Source organism: Cherax quadricarinatus, chromosome 64 (assembly GCF_038502225.1).
Source record: "Cherax quadricarinatus isolate ZL_2023a chromosome 64, ASM3850222v1, whole genome shotgun sequence".
Taxonomy (NCBI): Eukaryota; Metazoa; Arthropoda; class Malacostraca; order Decapoda; family Parastacidae; genus Cherax; species Cherax quadricarinatus.
In genome coordinates this window covers 10219622-10233222 of record NC_091355.1, presented here as the reverse complement: position 1 = coordinate 10233222, position 13601 = coordinate 10219622, and positions in this window count along the sequence as shown.

Below are 13601 nucleotides of genomic sequence, written 5' to 3'. Positions count from 1 at the left end.
TAAAAAAGTAAGTTCGAGGCTTTCGTAAATATCATGTTAGATTAATTCGGATGTTTAAATAATGAGGGAATCTACTGGGTGAGGAATAATGTTGTGGATATGTGGTCATGTTGACGAGTGAGGTCTTGGACAGGTAGGTCTATTGAGGTGCTTCTCACCTCTTTTGTTCTACTGCTGATAGGCCTACTTTAGTGCCTCTTTTTCGTGTGCTTCCTCCCAACTAGTTCAGTATCGCTTGAGGGACAGAAAATATTCGCTTTATTGCTGTACTACTGACTCGGGTTGTTTATATTACCAGTAGTTATTGTAACATTGTAATACAACTCTGTCTCTCTCTCTCTGTATATGTATATATATATATATATATATATATATATATATATATATATATATATATATATATATATATATATATATATATATATATATATATATATATATATACATATATATATATATATATATATATATATATATATATATATATGTATATATATATAGTTTGTATGTACTCACCTAATTGTAGTTGTAGGGGTCGAGACTCAGCTCCTGGCCCCGCCTCTTCACTGAACGCTACTAGGTCCTCTCTCTCCCTGTTCCATGAGCTTTATCATACCTCGTCTTAAAGTTGTGTATGGTTACTGTGTGTGTGTGTGTGTGTGTGTGTGTATCAGTACCAAGAATAACAATTATACAAGGCAGAACAAGTGTCCATCATAAAATGCATTATGAACTCAGCGACAAGTGTCTGAATAAATGACGCGCTGAATTATCATTGAGATTATAATAGATTTACGACTCACCTCTCTCTCTCTCTCTCTCTCTCTCTCTCTCTCTCTCTCTCTCTCTCTCTCTCTCTCTCTCTTGTTTTAGACGGAAGGATTATGTTTCACTGTCTGTCTGTATATCTCATTTTCCATCGTGCTGTGATGCTGGATATCACGTTAGGTTAGGTAAGGTGTGTCAGGAAACAAGACAAGTGTTTCCTGACGCGGGTCTTAGTCATATGATGACCTACAGTTGGAGCTTTTGGTCACCTGACTGAGAGTTTCTTGTGTTAAGCTTACCTGAGGCTGGCAGACAGTTACCATCCACGGGAGGTGCTGCCTTCCTGCCATGTGTGCCTGTTTAACAGAAGCCATGTTGAATGTCTTGCAATCTGGCAGGATTGCTGGTCGTGTCTGTCTGGTGAACACTGCAAGATGACAGGCACTCACAAAGATGGCAAGTTAAACATATGCAACATCTGGGTATCTATACTTGTGGTATAAACCTTGGTAATAAATACCGACAAGTTGGTTTAGAAAGACACGTAAGCAAACACTATAACATATTTATTAGAAAACGTTTCGGTCCTGGGACCTTGATCAAGGTCCCAGGACCCAAACGTTTTCTAATAAATATGTTATAGTGTTTGCTTACGTGTCTTTCTAAACCATCTATACTTGTGCACGTTTCGCCAACCGTCTACAAGTAAAGATACCCAGATGTTTCGTGTCTAATTCAACATTTTGTCGGCACTGTATATCACTGACATACAGTTAGAAAGTATAACTGTTGTATGTTGTAGATGAATGAGTCAGAGAACCGGCAAGTTAGACACATGTACAACACTTGTGTATCTTTAATGAGGAAACGTTTCGCCACACAATGGCTTCATCAGTCCATACAGAGGAGAATCAAGGCTGAGGGACTGATTACCTCATACTCCTCCTGTTCTTCACGATTCTCCTTTGTATGGACTGATGAAGCCACTGTGTGGCGAAACGTTCCCTCATTAAGTTAAAGACACAAATGTGTCTAACTTATCATTGTTGTAGTTTCTCGGGCTCCTCGCCTTGTCTTCATTTAAATTGAAATTAATGAAAGGTTTCAGAAGGTAACCTAACATACCCTCTGCCTGGGCAGAGGGTATGTCGATGCCTTGATTAACTCACACACACACACACAACATGACTAGTGGCGGCCACCACAAACTAACCGCTGACTGAAGATAAAAACACGTTCAACGGCTGGGTATCTTTATTGACGAAACGTTTCGCCTACATAGTAGGCTTCCTTAGTCAAATATAAAAGGGAACAGTAGAAATGAAATAAAGATGAGGTAAGCAGTCCCTCAACCTGAAGAAGAGTTCAGCTACATGGAGCTGAGGGACTGACCACCTCAAATAATTTTTCTCCAACGTTGGTGGACTGATTAGATCATCTTTATTTCATATCTACCGCTCCCTTTATATTTGACTGAAGAAGCCTACTGTGTTTACTAGTCCATCTTCACCTTAATGCCATCAACACTACAGATATTCTACGACGCATTTCACTCCAAGGGAACAAGGGTAATTCTATACAAATATTTCGATCTCAAGGATAACAGTGGATTCGTACCCGAGCCTCGTCTCTGGCCGGACACAAAGCCGAACACTCTGTATAATAAGGCTTGTTTCCCTGGATTATAATGGCTCGTAAAGCAACTCTGCTGCAGATGGTATTAAAGTGGACAATATGTCAACAACCAGACATAAGGTCACTGCAGTACCTGGCTAGGAGAACCAACAGCAACCAGGTATAAGGTCACTGTAGTACCTGGCTAGGAGAACCAACAGCAACCAGGTATAAGGTCACTGCAGTACCTGGCTAGGAGAACCAACAGCAACCAGGTATAAGGTCACTGTAGTACCTGGCTAGGAGAACCAACAGCAACCAGGTATAAGGTCACTGCAGTACCTGGCTAGGAGAACCAACAGCAACCAGGTATAAGGTCACTGTAGTACCTGGCTAGGAGAACCAACAGCAACCAGGTATAAGGTCACTGCAGTACCTGGCTAGGAGAACCAACAGCAACCAGGTATAAGGTCACTGTAGTATCTGGCTAGGAGAACCAACAGCAACCAGGTATAAGGTCACTGCAGTACCTGGCTAGGAGAACCAACAGCAACCAGGTATAAGGTCACTGTAGTACCTGGCTAGGAGAACCAACAGCAACCAGGTATAAGGTCACTGTAGTACCTGGCTAGGAGAACCAACACCAGGAGAACCAACAGCAACTAGGTATAAGGTCACTGTAGTATCTGGCTACACTGCAGTACCTGGCTAGGAGAACCAACAGCAACCAGGTATAAGGTCACTGGAGTACCTGGCTAGGAGAACCAACAGCAACCAGGTATAAGGTCACTGGTACAGGAGAACCAACAGCAACCAGGTATAAGCAGTACCTGGCTAGGAGAACCAACAGCAACCAGACATGAGGTCACTGCAGTACCTGGCTAGGAGAACCAACAGCAACCAGGTATAAGGTCACTGCAGTACCTGGCTAGGAGAACCAACAGCAACCAGGTATAAGGTCACTGCAGTACCTGGCTAGGAGAACCAACAGCAACCAGGTATAAGGTCACTGCAGTACCTGGCTAGGAGAACCAACAGCAACCAGGTATAAGGTCACTGCAGTACCTGGCTAGGAGAACCAACAGCAACCAGGTATAAGGTCACTGCAGTACCTGGCTAGGAGAACCAACAGCAACCAGGTATAAGGTCACTGTAGTATCTGGCTAGGAGAATCAACAGCAACCAGGTATAAGGTCACTGCAGTACCTGGCTAGGAGAACCAACAGAAAGGTATAAGGTCCAGGTATAAGGTCACTGCAGTACCTGGCTAGGAGAACCAACAGCAACCAGGTAGGTATAAGGCTAGGAGAACAACAGCAACCAGGTGCAGTACCTGGCTAGGAGAACCAACAGCAACCAGGTATAAGGTCACTGCAGTACCTGGCTAGGAGAACCAACAGCAACCAGGTATAAGGTCACTGCAGTACCTGGCTAGGAGAACCAACAGCAACCAGGTATAAGGTCACTGCAGTACCTGGCTAGGAGAACCAATAGCAACTAGGTATAAGGTCACTGCAGTACCTGGCTAGGAAAACCAACAGCAACTAGGTATAAGGTCACTGTAGTACCTGGCTAGGAGAACCAACAGCAACCAGGTATAAGGTCACTGCAGTACCTGGCTAGGAGAACCAACAGCAACCAGGTATAAGGTCACTGTAGTACCTGGCTAGGAGAACCAACAGCAACTAGGTATAAGGTCACTGTAGTACCTGGCTAGGAGAATCAACAACAAGCCTGAGTTGACTGCCATTAGTTATGTGGTATCTGTGGCTGAGTTGACTTACGACGTCAGAGTCTGACTTCCCAGCAAGAGGGGTGAAGTTCAGGGTTCGAATCCACTGCTGACTTTGAGATTAAATAATCACCCGCAGCTTCAGAAAACTAAAGAAATTCACATCAGAAAATAACCTGCGAATATCTCCACGAAGTTGTTAAGAATACTTTTCCTTGCTACTCCCTGTATATGTATATGTGTAGTTCTTTTTTTTTTAAGATTTTACACAAATAACTCGCACACGGGAGAAAGAGAAGCTTGCGACGATGTTTCGGTCCACCTTGGACCATTTCGATCCAAGTCGGGCCGAAACATCGTCGTAAGCTCCTCTCTCCTATGTACGGGTTATTTGTGTATTGTTCCAGTCACGGTATTGTGTCTTTTTGTTCTTTTAAAGACTATTTAAAATATATATGACGTCATGACACTTGAATTTCAAACATTTTCTGCAGTTGTCCAGCGGTGGGTTGTGTGCCCAGGATGCCACAGGTGTTCCCTCTCTGGATAGCAACACTGAGTCTCTGGAAAAAGAAAGCTGGTCGCTGTGGAGTTCCTTGGTTTCTCTGACGAGTTTGTCGCCTGACTCCTCCAGTATGAACCTGAGTGTACTCTTGCTCCATGATAGGAGAGTCTACCATCCTAGTGGACGGCAGTCATGGCACGGTGACAGGCTCTTCTGTGGCTCCCTGAAACTAGTGGCACTGACCATTTCACCTGCACAGCATCCTAGGAAGGCGCCGACCGTGTTAGAGGCTCAGGTGTCCCGTAGCTCGGCTGGTAGTCAATGGTTCCATACTCAGTACGAGTGGAAACACTAGGACCTGTTTCTTTAAGACACCTGCTGTCCATCTTGACTTGGCATTAAAAGAGGTACCTGGGTGTTAATCGACTGGTGTGGGTCGCATCCTGGGACAAAACTGACCTAATTTGCCCTAAATGCTCTGCATAATAAAGGGTTTTACATATAGTAGTATGTCACTGATATCAGCTATGGTTTGTATAAGTTGTATCATGTACTTATAGAAATAAAGATTATTATTATTATTATTATTATTATTATTATTATTATTATTATTATTATTATTATTATTATAGGTGCAGACCTATGCTATCACCTTAGCATATCCAGAGTAGCAAGGTGACTTTATCCAGGTGCTTCTGACTGGCTGCCATCAGATCTGGCTAGCTGAGGTTCCCTTTCTGATGGACAAAGGGCTGCGGCAATACTACTAAGAACAATAAGAAGGGTTGTAAGACAGATGAGACCGTGGATCCCACACTGGCGACCTGACATGCTGCTGCAGATACACCACTACTACTACTACTACTATTAATAATACTACTACATTAGTATTACTACTACATTACTATTACTACTACTACTACTACGTTTCTATTACTACTACTACCACCACTACTACTAATACTATTACTACTACATTACTATTGCTACTACTTCATTATTATTATTACTACTACCACTACTACTACATTACTATTACTCCATTACTATTACTACTATTACCACTACTACTACTACTACATTACCACTACTACTTCTACCACTATTGCCTCGCTTCACTTCCCTTTCTGACTATCACTACTTCCCCTACTTACTACCACCAGTACTTCTACTACCACTTACACTACCAACGTTACCTCGACCACTACCTCTCCACTTCCATCTTTCTTCCTGTCTCTGTCCCGTCCCTGTGCTTCTCTCCTATATATACTGGCTCCCTCACCTTCGTGTGTTAGCGGCGCCAACAGGAAACATCTGGTAAATGCAATCAACAGATGGCACTACACGAGTCCCCACCGGCCATAACACGGCAAAGCAGGCACTCTTTGTCCGGCACAGATACTATGCAGGCCTCCCTGGCTGTGCCTGCACCTCACCAGCAGATGCCGGCTACCCAACTTGGCACACAGCAACAAGCCACGGTGCGCACCCTCAGAAGTCCCCACAGACCACATCAGCCCAGATAATATCCACCGCCTCGAACCCACCGCCAACCTGGGCCCTCACGAGGGAGGATCTCGTAATACTCATCAAGACATTCACGGATATTATTTGCAGCACAAACTCAACGGAACAACAGAGCATGTTCCAGCAGATGGTCAGCACACTCCTGGGGGTGTGCTTACTGACTGAGGAGGAGACGGTGGATGCCATGAATCTGTAGATTCTCCTTCGGGAGCCAGAGACGGGTCATCGCAAGATTAAGACCCGTGTCAGGGCCCTGGTCTTGGCGAACATTATATATACATACTTCGTGTGTTAGTGTGACTTGTAAATGATTCAAGTTGGACCGAAACCGTCATAAGCTTCTCTCTCCCATGTGCGGGTTATCTGTGTATTGTTCCAGTCATGGTATTGTGCCTTTGCATTCTGGATAACCTGTGTTCGGCAAGATAAGTGGTGGTTAAACGAAAACCTAGGCGAATGGCGTGAGGGTTAAGACAAGTGTCCACGGAGGAAGTACCTAGCATGTCGTGCCCTCACCGCCAGGAAAACATTATCCTTGTAATAAGCTGGAAAAAAGACGGTTGTCACGATATGCTTGTTCTCTTTCCTGACGAACAAGGGAAGATGGTGAAAGAACACCAGTCAGTAGCGTGGTAGCAGCAGTGAGACGCGGGAGTGTAATAGCTGAGTCAGTAGCGTGGTAGCAGCAGTGAGAAGCGGGAGTGTAGCAGCTGAGTCAGTAGCGTGGTAGCAGCACTGAGAAACGGGAGTGTAGCAGCTGAGTCAGTAGCGTGGTAGCAGCACTGAGAAGCGGGAGTGTAGCAGCTGAGTCAGTAGCGTGGTAGCAGCAGTGAGAAGCGGGAGTGTAGCAGCTGAGTCAGTAGTGTGGTAGCAGCAGTGAGAAGCGGGAGTGTAGCAGCTGAGTCAGTAGCGTGGTAGCAGCACTGAGAAGCGGGAGTGTAGCAGCTGAGTCAGTAGCGTGGTAGCAGCACTGAGAAACGGGAGTGTAGCAGCTGAGTCAGTAGCGTGCTAGCAGCAGTGAGACGCGGGAGTGTAGCAGCTGAGTCAGTAGCGTGGTAGCAGCGGTGAGACGCGGGAGTGTAGCAGCTGAGTCAGTAGCGTGGTAGCAGCAGTGAGACGCGGGAGTGTAGCAGCTGAGTCAGTAGCGTGGTAGCAGCAGTGAGACGCGGGAGTGTAACATCTGAGTCAGTAGCGTGGTAGCAGCACTGAGAAGCGGGAGTGTAGCAGCTGAGTCAGTAGCGTGGTAGCAGCACTGAGAAACGGGAGTGTAGCAGCTGAGTCAGTAGCGTGCTAGCAGCAGTGAGACGCGGGAGTGTAGCAGCTGAGTCAGTAGCGTGGTAGCAGCAGTGAGAGGCGGGAGTGTAACAGCTGAGTCAGTAGCGTGGTAGCAGCAGTGAGACGCGGGAGTGTAGCAGCTGAGTCAGTAGCGTGGTAGCAGCAGTGAGACGCGGGAGTGTAGCAGCTGAGTCAGTAGCGTGGTAGCAGCAGTGAGACGCGGGAGTGTAGCAGCTGAGTCAGTAGCGTGGTAGCAGCAGTGAGACGCGGGAGTGTAGCAGCTGAGTCAGTAGCGTGGTAGCAGCGGTGAGACGCGGGAGTGTAACAGCTGAGTCAGTAGCGTGGTAGCAGCAGAGAGAGGCGGGAGTGTAGTAGCTGAGAGAGTCAGCAGAGTGGTAGCAGCAGTGAGAGGCGGGAGTGTAGTAGCTGAGAGTCAGTAGCGTGGTAGCAGCAGTGAGAGGCGGGAGTGTAGTAGCTGAGAGTCAGTAGCGTGGTAGCAGCAGTGAGAGGCGGGAGTGTAGTAGCTGAGAGTCAGTAGCGTGGTAGCAGCAGTGAGAGGCGGGAGTGTAGTAGCTGAGAGTCAGTAGCGTGGTAGCAGCAGTGAGAGGCGGGAGTGTAGTAGCTGAGAGTCAGTAGCGTGGTAGCAGCAGTGTGAGGCGGGAGTGCCAATACCTGAGTCAGTAGCGTGGTAGTAGCAGTGAGAGGAGGGAGGGAAGCAGCTGAGTCAGTAGCGTGGTAGCAGCAGTGAGAGGTGGAAGTGTAGCAGCTAAGAGACAGGTGTAGCAGCAGAGACGGGTGTAGCAGCAGTGAGAGACGGGTGAAGCAGCAGTGAGAGACGGGTGTAGCAGCAGTGAGAGACGGGTATAGCAGCAGTGAGAGGCGTATAGCAGCAGTGAGAGACGGGTGTAGCAGCAGTGAGAGACGGGTGTAGCAGCAGTGAGAGACTGGTATTGCAGCAGTGAGAGACGGGTGTAGCAGCAGTGAGAGACGGGTATAGCAGCAGTGAGAGACTGGTATAGCAGCAGTGAGAGACGGGTGTAGCAGCAGTGAGAGACTGGTATAGCAGCAGTGAGAGACGGGTGTAGCAGCAGTGAGAGAAGGGTGTAGCAGCAGTGAGAGACTGGTATAGCAGCAGTGAGAGACGGGTGTAGCAGCAGTGAGAGACGGGTGTAGCAGCAGTGAGAGACGGGTGTAGCAGCAGTGAGAGACGGGTATAGCAGCAGTGAGAGGCGTATAGCAGCAGTGAGAGACAGGTGTAACAGCAGTGAGAGGCGGGTGTAGCAGCAGTGAGAGACGGGTGTAGCAGCAGTGAGAGGCGGGTGTAACAGCAGTGAGAGCCGGGTGTAGCAGCAGTGAGAGACGGGTGTAGCAGCAGTGAGAGACGGGTGTAGCAGCAGTGAGAGACTGGTATAGCAGCAGTGAGAGACGGGTGTAGCAGCAGTGAGAGACGGGTGTAGCAGCAGTGAGAGACGGGTGTAGCAGCAGTGAGAGACTGGTATAGCAGCAGTGAGAGACGGGTGTAGCAGCAGTGAGAGACGGGTGTAGCAGCAGTGAGAGACTGGTATTGCAGCAGTGAGAGACGGGTGTAGCAGCAGTGAGAGACGGGTATAGCAGCAGTGAGAGGCGTATAGCAGCAGTGAGAGACAGGTGTAACAGCAGTGAGAGGCGGGTGTAGCAGCAGTGAGAGACGGGTGTAGCAGCAGTGAGAGGCGGGTGTAACAGCAGTGAGAGCCGGGTGTAGCAGCAGTGAGAGACGGGTGTAGCAGCAGTGAGAGACGGGTGTAGCAGCAGTGAGAGACTGGTATAGCAGCAGTGAGAGACGGGTGTAGCAGCAGTGAGAGACTGGTATAGCAGCAGTGAGAGACGGGTGTAGCAGCAGTGAGAGACTGGTATAGCAGCAGTGAGAGACTGGTATAGCAGCAGTGAGAGACGGGTGTAGCAGCAGTGAGAGGCGGGTGTAACAGCAGTGAGAGCCGGGTGTAGCAGCAGTGAGAGACGGGTGTAGCAGCAGTGAGAGACGGGTGTAGCAGCAGTGAGAGACTGGTATAGCAGCAGTGAGAGACGGGTGTAGCAGCAGTGAGAGACGGGTGTAGCAGAAGTGAGAGACGGGTATAGCAGCAGTGAGAGACGGGTGTAGCAGCAGTGAGAGACGGGTATAGCAGCAGTGAGAGGCGTATAGCAGCAGTGAGAGACAGGTGTAACAGCAGTGAGAGGCGGGTGTAGCAGCAGTGAGAGACGGGTGTAGCAGCAGTGAGAGACGGATGTAGCAGCAGTGAGAGACGGGTGTAGCAGCAGTGAGAGGCGGGCGTAACAGCAGTGAGAGGCGGGTGTAGCAGCAGTGACAGACGGGTGTAGCAGCAGTGAGAGGCGGGTGTAGCAGCAGTGACAGACGGGTGTAGCAGCAGTGAGAGGCGGGTGTAGCAGCAGTGAGGGACGGGTGTAGCAGCAGTGAGAGGCGGGTGTAGCAGCAGTGAGAGACGGGTGTAGCAGCAGTGAGAGGCGGGTGTAGCAGCAGATACGGGTGTAGCAGCAGTGAGAGACGGGTGTAGCAGCAGTGAGAGACGGGTGTAGCAGCAGTGAGAGACGGGTGTAGCAGCAGTGAGAGGCGTATAGCAGCAGTGAGAGGCGGGCGTAGCAGCAGAGAGACGGGTGTAGCAGCAGTGAGAGGCGTATAGCAGCAGTGAGAGACGGGTGTAGCAGCAGTGAGAGACGGGTGTAGCAGCAGTGAGAGGCGTATAGCAGCAGTGAGAGACGGGTGTAGCAGCAGTGAGAGGCGTATAGCAGCAGTGAGAGGCGGGTGTAGCAGCATTGAGAGACGGGTGTAGCAGCAGTGAGAGACGGGTGTAGCAGCAGTGAGAGGCGTATAGCAGCAGTGAGAGGCGGGTGTAGCAGCAGTGAGAGACGTGTGTAGCAGCAGTGAGAGACGGGTGTAGCAGCAGTGAGAGGCGTATAGCAGCAGTGAGAGGCGGGTGTAGCAGCAGTGAGAGGCGTATAGCAGCAGTGAGAGACGGGTGTAGCAGCAGTGAGAGGCGTATAGCAGCAGTGAGAGACGGGTGTAGCAGCAGTGAGAGACGGGTGTAGCAGCAGTGAGAGACGGGTGTAGCAGCAGTGAGAGACGGGTGTAGCAGCAGTGAGAGACGGGTGTAGCAGCAGTGAGAGACGGGTGTAGCAGCAGTGAGAGACGGGTGTAGCAGCAGTGAGAGGCGTATAGCAGCAGTGAGAGGCGGATGTAGCAGCAGTGAGAGGCGTATAGCAGCAGTGAGAGGCGTATAGCAGCAGTGAGAGGCGGATGTAGCAGCAGTGAGAGACGGGTGTAGCAGCAGTGAGAGACGGGTGTAGCAGCAGTGAGAGGCGTATAGCAGCAGTGAGAGGCGGGTGTAGCAGCAGTGAGAGACGGGTGTAGCAGCAGTGAGAGGCGGATGTAGCAGCAGTAAGAGACGGGTGTAGCAGCAGTGAGAGACGGGTGTAGCAGCAGTGAGAGGCGGGTGTAGCAGCAGTGAGAGACGGGTGTAGCAGCAGTGAAAGACGGGTGTAGCAGCAGTGAACGACGGGTGTTAATCGTTCAGATCTCAACGTTTCCCATCACCACATTTCATCACTGCTTAATTACGAGTTGTTCTATAGATCTGTGTAACATATAATAAGGAATATAAACAACCAGCACACAGGAGAGAGAAACTTCACTACGACGTTTACGTCCAACACTTAAACTACTGGATTTACAAAGTCACACTTTGCCTTTTTTGCTCTGTAAGAAGACTGACTTTGTTAGTTATGTTATCGTTAGGTTGGAAACCAGACCTCAGTGTGACAATAAGTGTATCGTAAGACAGTAGTGCTAAACAATTAGTATCGTTTTAAGCAGGAGAAGCCCTTAATGGTTTAGCGCTTCGTTATGATTATAATTATTTAAGCAGGAGAGATATGTACTGATTTCTGGCCAGTGGTCACCCACCACTAGTTGTCACTGTCAATGGTTGTAACTGTTTGTCACTGGTTTTCACTGGTTGCCACTGTTTGTCGCTGGTTGCCACTGCTTGCCAGTAATCGTCACTACTTGCCACTGTTTGCCACTTGCTGCCACTGGTTACCAGTGATCGCCATTAATCGCCACTAATGTCGTAATACTCACCAACGTCTCCAAACTTTGCTGGAACAAAGTCATTCCTGTGATCGCATCTGTCTGCACTTCCTCTTTTCTCCAATACTGCCAACTCCTGATATGTTGATTATAACAAGAAAAGCCTAGAGCTATCATTCAACTCCCTAGGTGGTTTTTTGTACATATACGTGTGTGTGTGTGTGTGTGTATAAATGTCGTGCCGAATAGGTAAAACTTGCGATTTTGGCTTAAATAGCAACTCTCTTCTTGCCGAATAAGGCAAGCGAAAATTTATGTATGCAATAATTTCGCAAAAATCATTCTGAATCTAACTAAAAAAATATATTTCATTGCGTTTGTTTATTATTAAATTATTGTAAACTTATCTAAAATATATTTAGTTGGATTAGGCTAAATTAAATTGCTCTTGTTATAATAAGGTCAGGTAAGTTTTCTAAGGTTCTTTTGGTACAAAATTATTAACATTTACATTAACACAAATGAAAAAAATATGTTTAAACGTATAATAGAAAATTTTAGAAAGGACTAAATTTTAAACGATTCTTGCTAATTAACCAGTTTTACCTATTCGGCACCTCAAGGAAGGTTCCTTAATGTTGGTGATGGGCTCTTGATCTAGGGAATTCGATATGTGCTCCAGTTCCCTGAATTAAACCTGAATACCTTCCACACCCCCTATAGGCGCTGTATAATCCTACTGGTTTAGTGCTTCCCCTTTATAATAATAATAATAATAATAACAATAATAATAATAATAATAATAACCTATTCGGCACGAATATATATATATATATATATATGGGTCCCACAATTTACACCAGAGGTGGACCCCATCCTATATAAATATATATATATAAATATATATATATATATATATATAAATATATATATATATAAATATATATATATATAAATATATATATATATATATACAGGTATGAAAAGAGAGGTGAGTGTGTGTGGTTTAGCATAAGTATTAGTGGAAGATCAGTGTTACAGTAGTTATACCGTTATTTCGACCGAAATTAAAATATGTATTTGCTTCTACCATCTGCCCAGACTAAACTAAATATTTATATAATAACCTGGGATCAGAAAACTGAATGTTGGTCAATGTATGTGTCTGGCTGGTGTCTCGTTGGTGTCTCGTTGGTGTCTCGTTGGTGTCTCGTTGGTGTCTCGTTGGTGTCTCATTGGTGTCTCGTTGGTGTCTCGTTGGTGTCTGGCTGGTGTCTCGTTGGTGTCTGGCTGGTGTCTCGTTGGTGTCTCGTTGGTGTCTCGTTGGTGTCTGGCTGGTGTCTCGTTGGTGTCTCGTTGGTGTCTCGTTGGTGTCTGGCTGGTGTCTCGTTGGTGTCTCGCTGGTGTCTCGTTGGTGTCTCGCTGGTGTTTCGTTGGTGTCTCGTTGGTGTCTCGCTGGTGAGTGTCTCGCTGGTGTGTGTTTGACAACTCAACACGTCATCCTACACACACATACTGACAACACGTCATCCTACACACATACTGACAACACGTCATCCTACACACATACTGACAACACGTCATCCTACACACATACTGACAACACGTCATCCTACACACATACTGACAACACGTCATCCTACACACATACTGACAACACGTCATCCTACACACATACTGACAACACGTCATCCTACACACACATACTGACAACACTTCATCCTACACATACATACTGACAACACGTCATCCTACACACACATACTGACAACACGTCATCCTACACATACATACCGACAACACGTCATCCTACACATATATACTGACAACACGTCATCCTACACACACATACTGACAACACGTCATCCTACACATACATACTGACAACATGTCATCCTACACACATACTCACAACGCAACACGTCATCCTACACATATACTCACAACGCAACACGTCATCCTACACACATACTCACAACGCAACACGTCATCCTACACATACATACTGACAACACGTCATCCTACACACATACTCACAACGCAACACGTCATCCTACACACACATACAACTCAACACGTCATCCTACACACACATACAA